Source organism: Schistocerca cancellata, chromosome 1 (assembly GCF_023864275.1).
Source record: "Schistocerca cancellata isolate TAMUIC-IGC-003103 chromosome 1, iqSchCanc2.1, whole genome shotgun sequence".
Lineage (NCBI taxonomy): Eukaryota > Metazoa > Arthropoda > Insecta > Orthoptera > Acrididae > Schistocerca > Schistocerca cancellata.
Genome location: NC_064626.1, coordinates 727,349,764 through 727,361,909, shown reverse-complemented (window position 1 = coordinate 727,361,909; position 12,146 = coordinate 727,349,764).

Sequence of the window (12,146 nt, the reverse complement as noted above, 5' to 3'; positions counted from 1 at the left end):
TTGGAATACATCCAGCAAATAATTGCGGACGTAGGTTGCAAGTGCTACTTTGAGATAAAAAGTTTGGCACAGGAGAATTCAAACCAGTCAGAAGACTGATGACCAAAAAAAGGCAATGTATTTAGGGTCAGTATTGAAGAAGATATAACATTAAGAAAACACAGGATAACTAGTGGTCACTCTTGTACGCCTAAATTTTGCAAACATCGGCAACGGAGAGTAACACTATTTTGTCTATGTTAATTGTGGTTGAGTTCCGTAACTGTAGATTGAATTGCTTGAAGAAATCGTAACTGTGTATTGAATTACTTGAAGAAATACAGCACCCGTCTAATAAAGGACGGATAAGCAAGGGGGGAGGGGGGGCAGAGAGGGAGAGAGAGGGAGGGGGGGTGAGTTTTAAGTTCCTTCAGTCTCGAGCTCATTACAGACTGGGAAGAGATTCAGAGGTACAAGGGTAGAATACGAGATCGACCGTGGCCTTGTTTAATGAACCACCCACCAGTATTTTAGGGAAATCATGGACCACTTTAAAATGTGTATGGCTCGGCGGGAAAATGAACGTTATCCTCCTGATTACAAGCCTCGTGTCGTAACCGCAGTGACCTCAGTCTTCGTTCTAAAGAGGTGGAAATAATGCCTTGAATCATGTGAACCAGGCACGTTGGAGATGTGTGATCCAAACATGCAGTCATCCCGTAGGCTCCGCACTCGCAAAAGGCTCACGAGCAAGTGCTGAATGTGCATTTGCGAGCCGAGCGACAAAAGCAGTGCGGTCGGCAAGCGAGGCGAGGTGGCTCGCGATTTGTCCCGACAGCGGGCGCGGACGTCGGCAACAGCTGCGGCCGAGAGCGCTTTTGTAGCGGGGGCGGGGGCGGCCGCTCGTGAATCCCGGCTGCGGCCTTATTGCGAAGCTTCTTTTGTCCGCGGACTGTGTGCGGCCCTCCTGTACACAGCTCGAGGGGACAGCGGAGGACGCGCAGGCGGCTAAGCGATCCGCGGGCGCGGCGCCGGCGGCCGTGCTGCGCGGGCTAGCTACCTGCCGGGCGCGAGCGCGCGCCGAGATTAATGTCGGGAGCCGCGCCAGAAATATTAGCTGATGAAAGCGCCCGGCGGCAGCGCGAGGAAGCAGGAAGGAGGGCCGGAACCAAAAGAAAGGAAAAGAAACCGCGAGACAAAAAGAGCGTTCTGGAAGCGAAAACGCCGGCCGGCAGGTAGGCGGGCAGAGGAACAAAAACCTAGCAATTGCCGAAAGAGAAACACGACTGAATCGTCCGCTGCGGGTAATATTCTCGCAGAAGGTTTTTAGCTCTTCTAGAAGGAGACCAATGACGTAAACAGCGAAATTTTAATCGCCAGGGATAAGAAGGCGGCACAAAGTTACACTTGCTACTGCGTCAAGAGAGATTCCTAATCTGTGGGCACAAACGAATAAAAATACAAATTCCGTGTTGGATGTCGTAAACGCATAGTGTCTTGCTAGCGGAGGTAGTTCGGACTCAACGTCACGTGGCGCTAATGACCAACGTAGACCCTCCTAGTTATATAAACTGAAGCCATCATCAACGCCGAAGTTTGGTTTGAACATCTCGGTGCTCTACTACACATGATCTAATGGGACGGGGTGTGCCCTTGCCTTCCTTCGAGTTTTCAACTGGCTTGCACTAGCTAGCTGCAGATGAACCTACATTTGTTAGGTGGATTTCGAACCACGGCGCAACTCGGCATGTTTCACATTAACACACGCGATCTGTGGGGTAGCACACCCCTTAGCACCGTGGACGGTGAGATTCAGGCGTAAAGCGGGTGACATTTAAAAAGATGGGAATACGAACAATTTTTAATCGAATCCATAGATTTCGACGTCGCTAAACTGATTGGTGTCTGTCTTGACGATATTTAACACCTGCGGAGTGGGGGAGGGGGGTGTGGTGGTAATAGGAGGAGGTACATCCAGTTTCAAAAATTCGAGCAATTTCAACCGAACTACGTAGGCATAATACGATTAGGATAAATAAATAACCAGGCACAGCTTCGAGGTTTATCCAGGAAGTAGGTTCCGATCGCTCGCGATATGGAAACCACAGTGAAAAATCAGAAACGATTTATTTGCAACAGTTAAGTACACCTTCTAACTATTTCTCTGCACAGTTACCGCTCCGACATAGACACCTGTCGTAACGTTGTACCAACTTTCCAATACTCTGGCCAAAGAAGGCAGCCCTCTGTGGTTTTTCCTCTAATTCTCTACGCTGGGGTGTAGCTCGTTGTCTGTGCCAGAATGCTGTCCTCATAGTCAGCGGCTCATGTGATTAAAGACTTGAAAATCAAGAAGTGTGCGGTGAAGATCTGTCACGAAGAATGAAATGCATAACATTCTATGTGGGATTGCGTGAAATCAGGCGAAATCTCTCGGCATGCACCCATAGTTGGCGGGGGACTCACTGTGCAACGTGGCACGGTCGACTGCCATACTAGACATACTGCCCAACACAACTGTGCAAAGATTCAAAGGATCTTCACCGTTGTTTCCGTTTCGGGACCAATCTGACGTGACTTTCTGGACACCCATCGCAGAAGTATAACCACAGGTATTTTGGCATATACAAAAAATATTGGCAATAATTAAACAAACAGCGACAGAAAGAGTTCAAAATAAAATTTCGTGGAGCATTTCGAAACTATTCGAAATAAAAACTGGTCTAAGGCAAGATGATGGCCTCTCCCTATTGCGCTTCAGTTGCGTTTAGGAAAAGGTAACAAGGGAACGGAATCTTAGACTTGAGGAAAAACGAACCCAAGAAATAAGGCTGGGATATAAAAACTCGAACGCCAAACTGAACCGAAAACAGCGATACAGCAACTGAGCCAATCAACCTGTTGAAAGAGACGATGGAAAAAGCTGGATTACAAATTTCTTTCAAGGAGGCAGAATTCATAACCAAACATTGAAAGGTCCCAAAAGTTCTACGTACAAAATACGGTAGAATCCACAGAGTGAATAAATTTAAGCACTTAGGGGAAATAATACACCCAAACGGTCTTGATAAAGGAGCAAACAAAAAACTGAGCCCAAAAATGGAAAGAGCTTATCAGTTATCGAAGGACATTTACAATAAAAATTCACTCTCAGCAAAAATAAAAACCCAACAAACCGGTGTGCCCTCGTGCAGCGGAATTTGTAGTTCTCAACGAAAAGGGAAAAAACTGAAAAGTTGGGGAAAAACAGAAGGAAGACACTACGGAAAACACTCGACCGAAGAAAAATTGGGAGTATGTGGATAAGAAGTAATGAAGAGATCTACACCCAAAATGAAAAACTCTCTGACGCTCATGAAAAGGAGAACTTAGTTTAACGTCACTGGGTTCGAATGAATCCGGAAAAACTGACTAAAAGACTTTCTGACAGTTCCGAGAAAAATCCAAAACTTAAATTAGGTGTGTCACGGAAATGAGAAAAGACTTAACAGGAATCAACGTTACGACCCAGAAATTCTAGACAGGCAAACTTTTCGAAACAAGATTCGGAAGTTCCGATATTTTCAGGAAAAGGTCAGAAAGCGCATCACTGTGTGCAAAGAAGAACTAAGAAAAGAACACAGTGAAAGAATGAAGACATACTGGAAAACAGGAAATCTGGAAGGAAGGCAATATCACCAGGAATTACTTCATGTGGTACATACATGGCCGAAGGCGAAGAAACAAGACGACGACAGTAATCTACATAAGGGACGTAAAACATATTGTAAACAAATATTTGCTCTGAATAATGAAAATGTCTTTACATTTGCAGTAAATTGTGAAGGAACATATACATTGTTTTTCGAGCAATAACTTGAAAATTTTATCATGCTAGCAATGAAGGACGGACAGCTATGGTTGAACGTCTGAGCTGGAGGGGTGGAACTGCGATGTGTATGGTGCCGCCAGCACGTAATGCCGTCCAGCCTTAGTTCTAGCAACAGAATGAACAAATATGCTCAGATGATAAACGACGATTTCAAGCACGCTAACAATATAAAAAGTGATAGACCGCATAGTCAGCGCAGTACAACTGTAATTTCTTGAACCATTGGTTAGACCATGTTTTTTTTCTTTTCAGTGAAGATTTACCCAAACTTTAGATACCCAAGCTCAGTATTTTATTGTTCTGAGTCACTATCTTGTTTACTTTGTCACTGTATGAGTTACTTAATATGGTTATTGTAAACGATAATGCTATCAATAGCAGTACAACCCGAAGGAAGCATAATTAAATTTCAGTCATTTTCTCTGAGTGCACTTTCGTGATTGTTAGAATAGTCTGAGTTAATTTTTTACAGTCAATGTGTATAAAACAGCTGTTTGTTTAATGTTTATTGACAGTGTTGCTCAGATTAATTTTGTTGTCCTAATGATAGCTGCATGTGCTAGATTTCATGTGTAGACGATTTTTTCTGAGCTAGTGATTCATTTCGAATTTATACACCGACGGAAAAAATCGCAACACCAAGAAGGAGTTGTGCGGCATACACGAAAGTTGGTAGGCGTCTTTCCACATCTGAAAAATTATATCTATTAAACTTTCGCGCCAGTCGCGTAAGAGTGGCGCTAGTAGTGTCACCATGAGAATGCAAATCAGGTTTGCTTTAAATACACGCCGTAACGATCGTGGGCGTTTGTTATCTTTGAGATTGGACGTAGTGAGTTGATGTTAGTCAAGAATGCCTTTGAAGCGACGAAGACGCCAATATCTACATCTCAATGAGTTTGAGCAATGTTGTGCAATAGGACTACGAGAAGCTGGATGTTCCTCCTGCGATATTGAAGAAAAACTTGGCAGGAATGTAGCCACCATACACGACTGGTGGCAGCGGTTGTCACGAGAGTCTACGGTCACAAGACACAAGAAGACGGGGCTGCGGACAACACGAGGCACTACAGACAGGGATGACGGCCATCGCGTTCGGCGCATGGCTCCGGTGCATCGCACTGCATCTGCAGCAGCAATATGAGCAGCAGTTGGCATCACGGTGGTACAACGGACTCTTACAAATCGATTACTTCATGGACAGCTCCGAGCCAGACATTCTGTAGCGTGCATTTCACTGACTCCAAACCGCCATCATTTGGAACTCCAGTGTTGTCGAGCGAGAATTCATTGGAGGACAGTGTGGAGATCTGTTGTGTTTTCTAATGAATGCTGGTTCTGCTCGGTGCCAGTGATGGACGTTTTGGATAGGAGGAGCCTAGTTGAGGACCTGCAACGAACATGTCTGCGTGCTAGACACACTGGACTTATACCTGGACTTATCGTCTGGGGTGCGATTTCGTATGACAGCAGGAGCACTCTCGTGGTTATCCCACGGGACTCTAACTGCAAATCTGTATGTCAGTTTGGTGATTCGATCTGTTATGCTCCCATTCATGAACAGCATTACAAGGCGTGTTTTCAACAGGATAGCCCTCGCCCACATACCGCTGTTGTAACCCAACATGCTCCACAGAATGTCGACATATTATTGTCTTGGCTGCTCGATCACCAGATCCGTCTCTAATCGAGCCCATATGGGACATCATCTGCCGACAACTCTAGCGTCATCCACAAACAGCAGTAACCGGACCAAGTGCAACAGGCATGGAACTCCATCCCACAAACTGACACCCGGCACCTGTACAACACAATGCATGCACTGTTGCACGCTTGCATTCAACCTTGTGGCGGTTACGTTACTTAAGTATGTTACCTAGACGAAATTTCTGTACTCTACATTAATTATTTCTTGGTGTTGTCATTTTTTCCGTCAGCGTGTAAGTAATATAGTGGCCTCAGCAAGTATTATATTGACTCAGCATTGCCTGGTAGCATTGGGTATTAATATTCTCACTGCAGGGTAATGTGCTTGGCGATAACTACACTTTAAGAGTAAGATTCATTTACATTTTTATAGTAACACTTTTCTGTAAACTGGTTCCACTACTACTTCATTAAGAAGAAAATCCCGCTTTTATGATGAAATTACGATTTATGGATGTTTCTCAATGGCAATTACAACGGTACAGTCACATACTGAAGCTAACACGATTCACCGTGGGTCGAATATATCGCGACGCACATGTGTAAATAGAAGATGGTGCTCGTAACAACCCTCATCGAGTTAAGAAACTCAGATGTCTTTTTGTAGTAAGGGTGAAGTTGTAAGGGATCTGAGATCCCACGAACATAGATGCTAGTATCCGACGCCAAGGTCGATAGTAGACAGGAGTCGATTGTCAAGCGCTGCAGGAGGCAGGGAGATGAGTGTCGAGTAGTACTGGAGAGTGTCGAGTGTGAGGTAGTGCGGGAAAGACGGGCTAGAATGGTGGTCGAGTGAGTTGTAAACGGTAAAATTCACCGGAGTATGACGAGTGAGCACGTCCCCCTGATCGTCGTGGGGTTGACCCTCACTAATACCGATTCGCAAGTGATATGAAACAGAAAGTGACAAGTGCCGAATTACTTGTTTCGCATCAACCGCGTCGGCCAGCAACAACCATGGATTGCAGTGAGGATTGTTGTGAATGTTAACCATCATCATTGCGTGTGACGAAGTACTGAAAATCAACAACCAATAAAAAGATATAACTTTGATTAGACGTGTAAGGCGAAGGTAGCAATTGCCTCAGCGTTTGTGTGTTAGAAGAAAATATATATCAGTTTGTACATCGCAACCTTTGTGGTCCTTAATAATAGACAGACTTTCAATCATTCCACCATTCAGTTGCAGAACAGCCGCACTCGGTTGAAATACCCCCCGAAACCAGCAGAAAAATCGATAGCCTTTCTTCCATTAAGCACACGGTCATATAATTATAATAACTAACGTTTGGCGGCTACGATAAATTACACAAAATCCAGTAAAGAAATTAAACGGGGGTGTTTCAAAGTCTACGGATGATGGCATCCTACAGGGCAAAGGAGTTGTACACTGTCGAGTCACATAATTACAAACAGCTGCTAATACCTGAGTAACCACAATTGACGACCACATAGCAGTTAGAAGGGCCGTAGGTGACGGTAGGTCGCAGTTGGATTTTGAAGTCATGCTGTTTGCAGTGTTTCGCATCAGAGTTAAAAAATGGTTCAAATGGCTCTCAGCACTGTGCGACTTAGCTTCTGAGGTCATCAGTCACCTAGAACTTAGAACTAATTAAACCTAACTAACCTAAGGACATCCCACACATCCATGTGGCATGAGAGTTGGAAGGTGCGCGTCACGAAATAGCGATACAGGGAGGACGACCAGCAAAATGGCCCCACATATAATCAGTTGGTTACGAAATACTGATCGCGTTCATTCAACCGTTTGCAAATACTTCTAGCGACCTGATAGGCTGATTAGTTTGCTGAAAAATCTCAGCTTAGCATGTGAAAACAAATCATCACGTGTAGACAAAGGTGATACACAAATCTGATTCGTATTGACACTGGTGAAGAGCTCTTCCCACGTATATAACGCTTCTAGAGAATGCCACAAAAAAATTCTGCGATAGTAACGCTGTTCCTACCGACCCGGGTTTTTTCCAAGAAAAGTTGGAGAGGTCGTTCAGTTCTGCGTCGTATGAAAGAGTGTAAGAGCGTTCAGTCATATACGAAAATTTTTTACTTTAGCGATTGTCTACTACATTCTTAAACCTTTTTTCTCTCATCATGCTTTGTAACTGTTCCCACAACTCGGAACAACTCCTTTACCTTTTTCTGCGAATTCCTTTCAAACTTTGAATTTATTGTAACAGAAATAAAGGTAACTCTGAAAGAAAAAGCTGATCTTACAAACGCCAACAGTCGATACTAATAAAATTTTCCGAAAGGGACACTAGGGGTAGGTTGTTCGTATATTTCGATTATCTATGCCAGAAGGTGTAAAAAATGCAAAAGATTTTCAGTTTAAAGAACGTTTGAATAAAGTATCATTCAAACATTAGGAAAGAGAGTGCCTGTTACGTAAATAGTAACGCCCTCTTAGAACTGACGTCTCTTAGTCGCTTACTTTTCTCGATAAAAGAAGTACACGATTTCGAGCAAGATTCAAACGTACGTCAAATGTTACTCTAATCAATCTTATTCCTTACTTTTGGACAAGTGATTTCACAAAACATTTGAGTTTTTTTCAAAAAATTATTTTATGTTCTCCATTCTCAGAAATACTCTATTCTCGCAGAGTTCACGAGGAAAATCGTATCTGCATGATTTATTCCCTTTCCTTCAAGACTTGCGATGATTGTGTATCGATACTTTCGTACCAGACGCATTTTCTCATCACGCTTCGCACGACTGCTATGCATTACGTGCTCGGTGAACCCTATTCCACCAGCTAAATACACAGCAGGAGCGTCTTCAATTTAGAACAGAACGTGCACAGAATGTCTCACTTGACATTCAAAACGGATGAAGTAGTCGATGACCCTCCTGTTAGTTTGTTTGTCTTCAAAATTACACCGTTTAACTGCTTGGAAAAGCTATGATGAAATCAGCGTATCACACGATCAGAAAAGTTATGTAATTATACCATCTTTTCATCAAATGACAGATTCTTATGTGCTTTGTCGCTGGCAGCACCGTCCAGAATTTACAGATAGCTTATCACTCCAGGGCAGAAAAGGTCTTTCGGGCTCACAGTGAGGAACCAAGGAGGAGGTCCTTACTGGTTGACCATTGCGATGAGATCGTTTGAAATGCTTCTCCATTAAGTGGCTTAAGAAAACATATTCTTGAAATACAAGCTCAGTTCTGTGACCTCCTTCGCGATTGATTGTCCACATTCTGGAGTGCTGATTTTCCAAGACAATGGCATTCAGACGCTTTTCCGTAAGTATTTTGTGACTGTAAAAAGATACTCGCTGAACCAAAATCTTTTATCGTTACACACAATACGTTGCTGGAAGTACTCAAAGGCCATTACGGATATTTCACGATGTTCTGCGAACCTATTTGTACCGCTTGCATAAGGATACCAGAACGCATATTCTTCCAGATGTTTGTGGCATTATAGATATCAAGTTTTCCCAGTTGTAAGCAGTATGACAAATTGTCTGCTTTCTCCCTTCTTTTCTTCGAACTCTTCTTTAATGACAAGTGGCTGAAATTCTTTATACAGCAGTAGGAATTCTTCCAATCTGAACAGACTGAAGCGACATCTCCATGAACTTCACCTAGAGTGACACGCACGAAACCAATAAAAATCATTTGATTTTCGGCTCTGCATGTCAGGACGTTCTTTTGGGACTCCTGATTACAATTTACAGCGAGCCACGAATGATGACTGTATTTGATGAAGAAGATAAACGACAGGAGTCCGAAAATGATAGCTGATGTAGCTAATACGTGTTGTAACTACGATGCAAAGCCACAGTCATGCTTTGACCAGTAATTTTTAGATAGTCACTAAAATGCTCATGTCTAACAGTATCACATCAACTACTCGCATCTCTGTTTGCAGACCGCAATAACCTCAAACCGTGCTCTACTATGTCACCGTTGATGAAGCAGTGGATCGACCAACCTCCTCCATCGAGATCAGAAAAGGAGAGAATAGTTGGACCAGTTGTTCCGACGTACATTTCGCCGATCATCTACTTTGCCAGAAGCATTTCGTGAATCGACTGCTTTTGTTTATTTCTGTAAATGACATGTGTGCGCGACAAAATCGGATCGAAATCACTGTTTCGCCATACGATGGTCAGCTTCAAGCCTACTGCGCAAAGAACAGCAGCTGCAGCTGCCATGTAAGTGTTGCCTCCCTCAGGGTAGCGCCTTAAATTTGCCTGATGTGCGGAATCTTGAATACATCAGCAGAGTCTCTTTTGCTCATACTCCCGCGAAGTGCGGTCAGTAACGCAGAACTCGACTTTTTTCCGCATTTTTACTGGCTCTGACGACAGATTTGAAGCAACATTTTTTGAATATGCGAATCATTCGCATTTGTTCGAAATTGATGGGACTGACATTGCCTTACAGATGGTCGTGCTTCTTCAGGAAATTAAAAGCAGCTTGCATGATTTGTGGTCGAATATCGACCTTCAGCTTGACAGGAATCGATGGCAACTCGCTAGTGATAACGATGGACGCAGTATCTATAAAACTGCTTGGCAGCAACTCTACTACTTCTTCCAAGATTTGAGGGAAGTGGAAGATGACCCGATTTTGCTCTGTTTGAATTATTCCATGATACTGCTGAATGTTGATAAATGTGTGGAATGACACAAGAGGACGCTTTTCTGCGAATGATAAGTCAGTGCAGTTTGCTTGAGAAGGTATGAAATGACCAATTAGTGACTGATAGCACCTTGTGCAAAATTTTCCATCATCACTGACAGACATGTTGTTTTCCGTCAACATCTGACGACTACTACTTTTATCTGCGTGTCATACCACAAGGTGCTCAATTGAAATGTTCACTCTATACAGGAAGAAGTTATATATACTCAGAATCGAGCTGCACCCGACGACGACGGTACAGAAAGGTGTGGAAATGTCAAACACAACAAGACTGGGTCTCTACTCTCGAGCCAGTTCCGCCCTCCTGGGCGACCTTTGCCGAACTCGGTCCTTCTCACACGCCTCTCCGCCTTCGGCGTTGCTGGAAGACCTTCCACATTCGCTAGGCGTCTGTGGTAGTCGGCCACGCTTGTGCACCTCAGGTGCTGCTTGAGACATTCCATAGTCGACTCGGCGAAAGATCAGCTTTCAGGTGTGAAGTATCAATGGCTGCAGGAGACACAGTAGTCATCTATAGAACTATGACAACACTTAAGTATAATCATAGAAAAATTTACAAAATCGCTTTCCTAACGTCCTTTGTTCTCGAAATGTCCTGAATTTAGTATTTGGTTCTAAGGGAGCATTTTTGACAGTTAAATATCACACCAATGATGCAACTTCTTATGTGCAAAATGGCTAGCCCTTGAGAAGCTCAAATTTTTGACAGTTGATTTACATAGGTAGCAGTAGCTTTTCGTGAAATATTTAAAATTTCTTTCAAATTTCTAATTAAGTTTTTCTTAGTTACCCAGATTACCGTAAAGAAAATAAACCCTTTAATGCTAAGCCAGACGTCACTCTGGTCATTTGCCCATTTCCCACTCTTCGCTCGGCTATGAAATTAACAAAAAAAAAATTGTAATTTATATGTAGTGAAGCTTTCGTTAACGCAAACATTTGACCGAAAAGTTCAAAAGCGTGATCTTGGGAGGAAATGGAGAAAAGGCCAAAATCAATACAGAAAGACAACAACAAGAGCAGGTTGCAAAATTCAAGTACTTGGGAAATATTATAACGGGGCACCAAATATGTGACATGGATGTAAGACTGAGAATTTAGATCGCCACGGAATAAAATATGCTACATATGCCACATAGCTTTATCTGCATCGGACGTTATTAAAAGAGGAGGAAAGAAGGCTGGATACGTAGGAAATGAAGATATGGAGGGAACTGCAGGATGTGAGCTGGGGAACAGAAGCGAGGAGGTGTAGAGGAAAGTTGGGGAGAACAGAAACATCTTAGACGCCATAAGGAACAAGTGGAAATATTGACTGCGCCACATCTTGAGAAGACAGTGCTTACTGCATCAAGGAATTGAAGCGATGTTAAAAAGAAAGAAAGGGAGAGAAAGTAGACAATATCAGCTAACGAACAGCGACAGAGAGAAAACGATAAGTAAGCAGAAGAGAAAAACACAAGAAAGGCAGATGTTGCGGAGTACCAAGCCTGGACCCGCCGCAACGTAGAACAACCGGTGCTACACAACAATTTTTTAGAAAAATGTATTGAAAATAATAAATACAGCGCAACATCGTAGGGCGGGAGGAAGCCGAATCCAGATTCGTGCCAAGACGTCTACACACCACGGCTTAAGTGTAGCGTGGCCGCTGTCCGCACACTCCTCATACCACGATGCGGCCTTTCGCTGACAGAGAGGAAATTATGCAGGACAGAGCTCTGATGAGGCATCCTTTCCGCCGCTGGTAGGGGGCGAGCGACCCACCTGGCGCCCAACTACAGCTGGAGCAGGATCAGTTCGAACTATCGGAACTGCGGTAATCGATTCCCGATGACAGTAAGTGGGGGCCGACCAGGAGCGAGCGGCCCGCCCGCTGCTGCCAACTGCAGCCTCTGGCCTCGCAAAG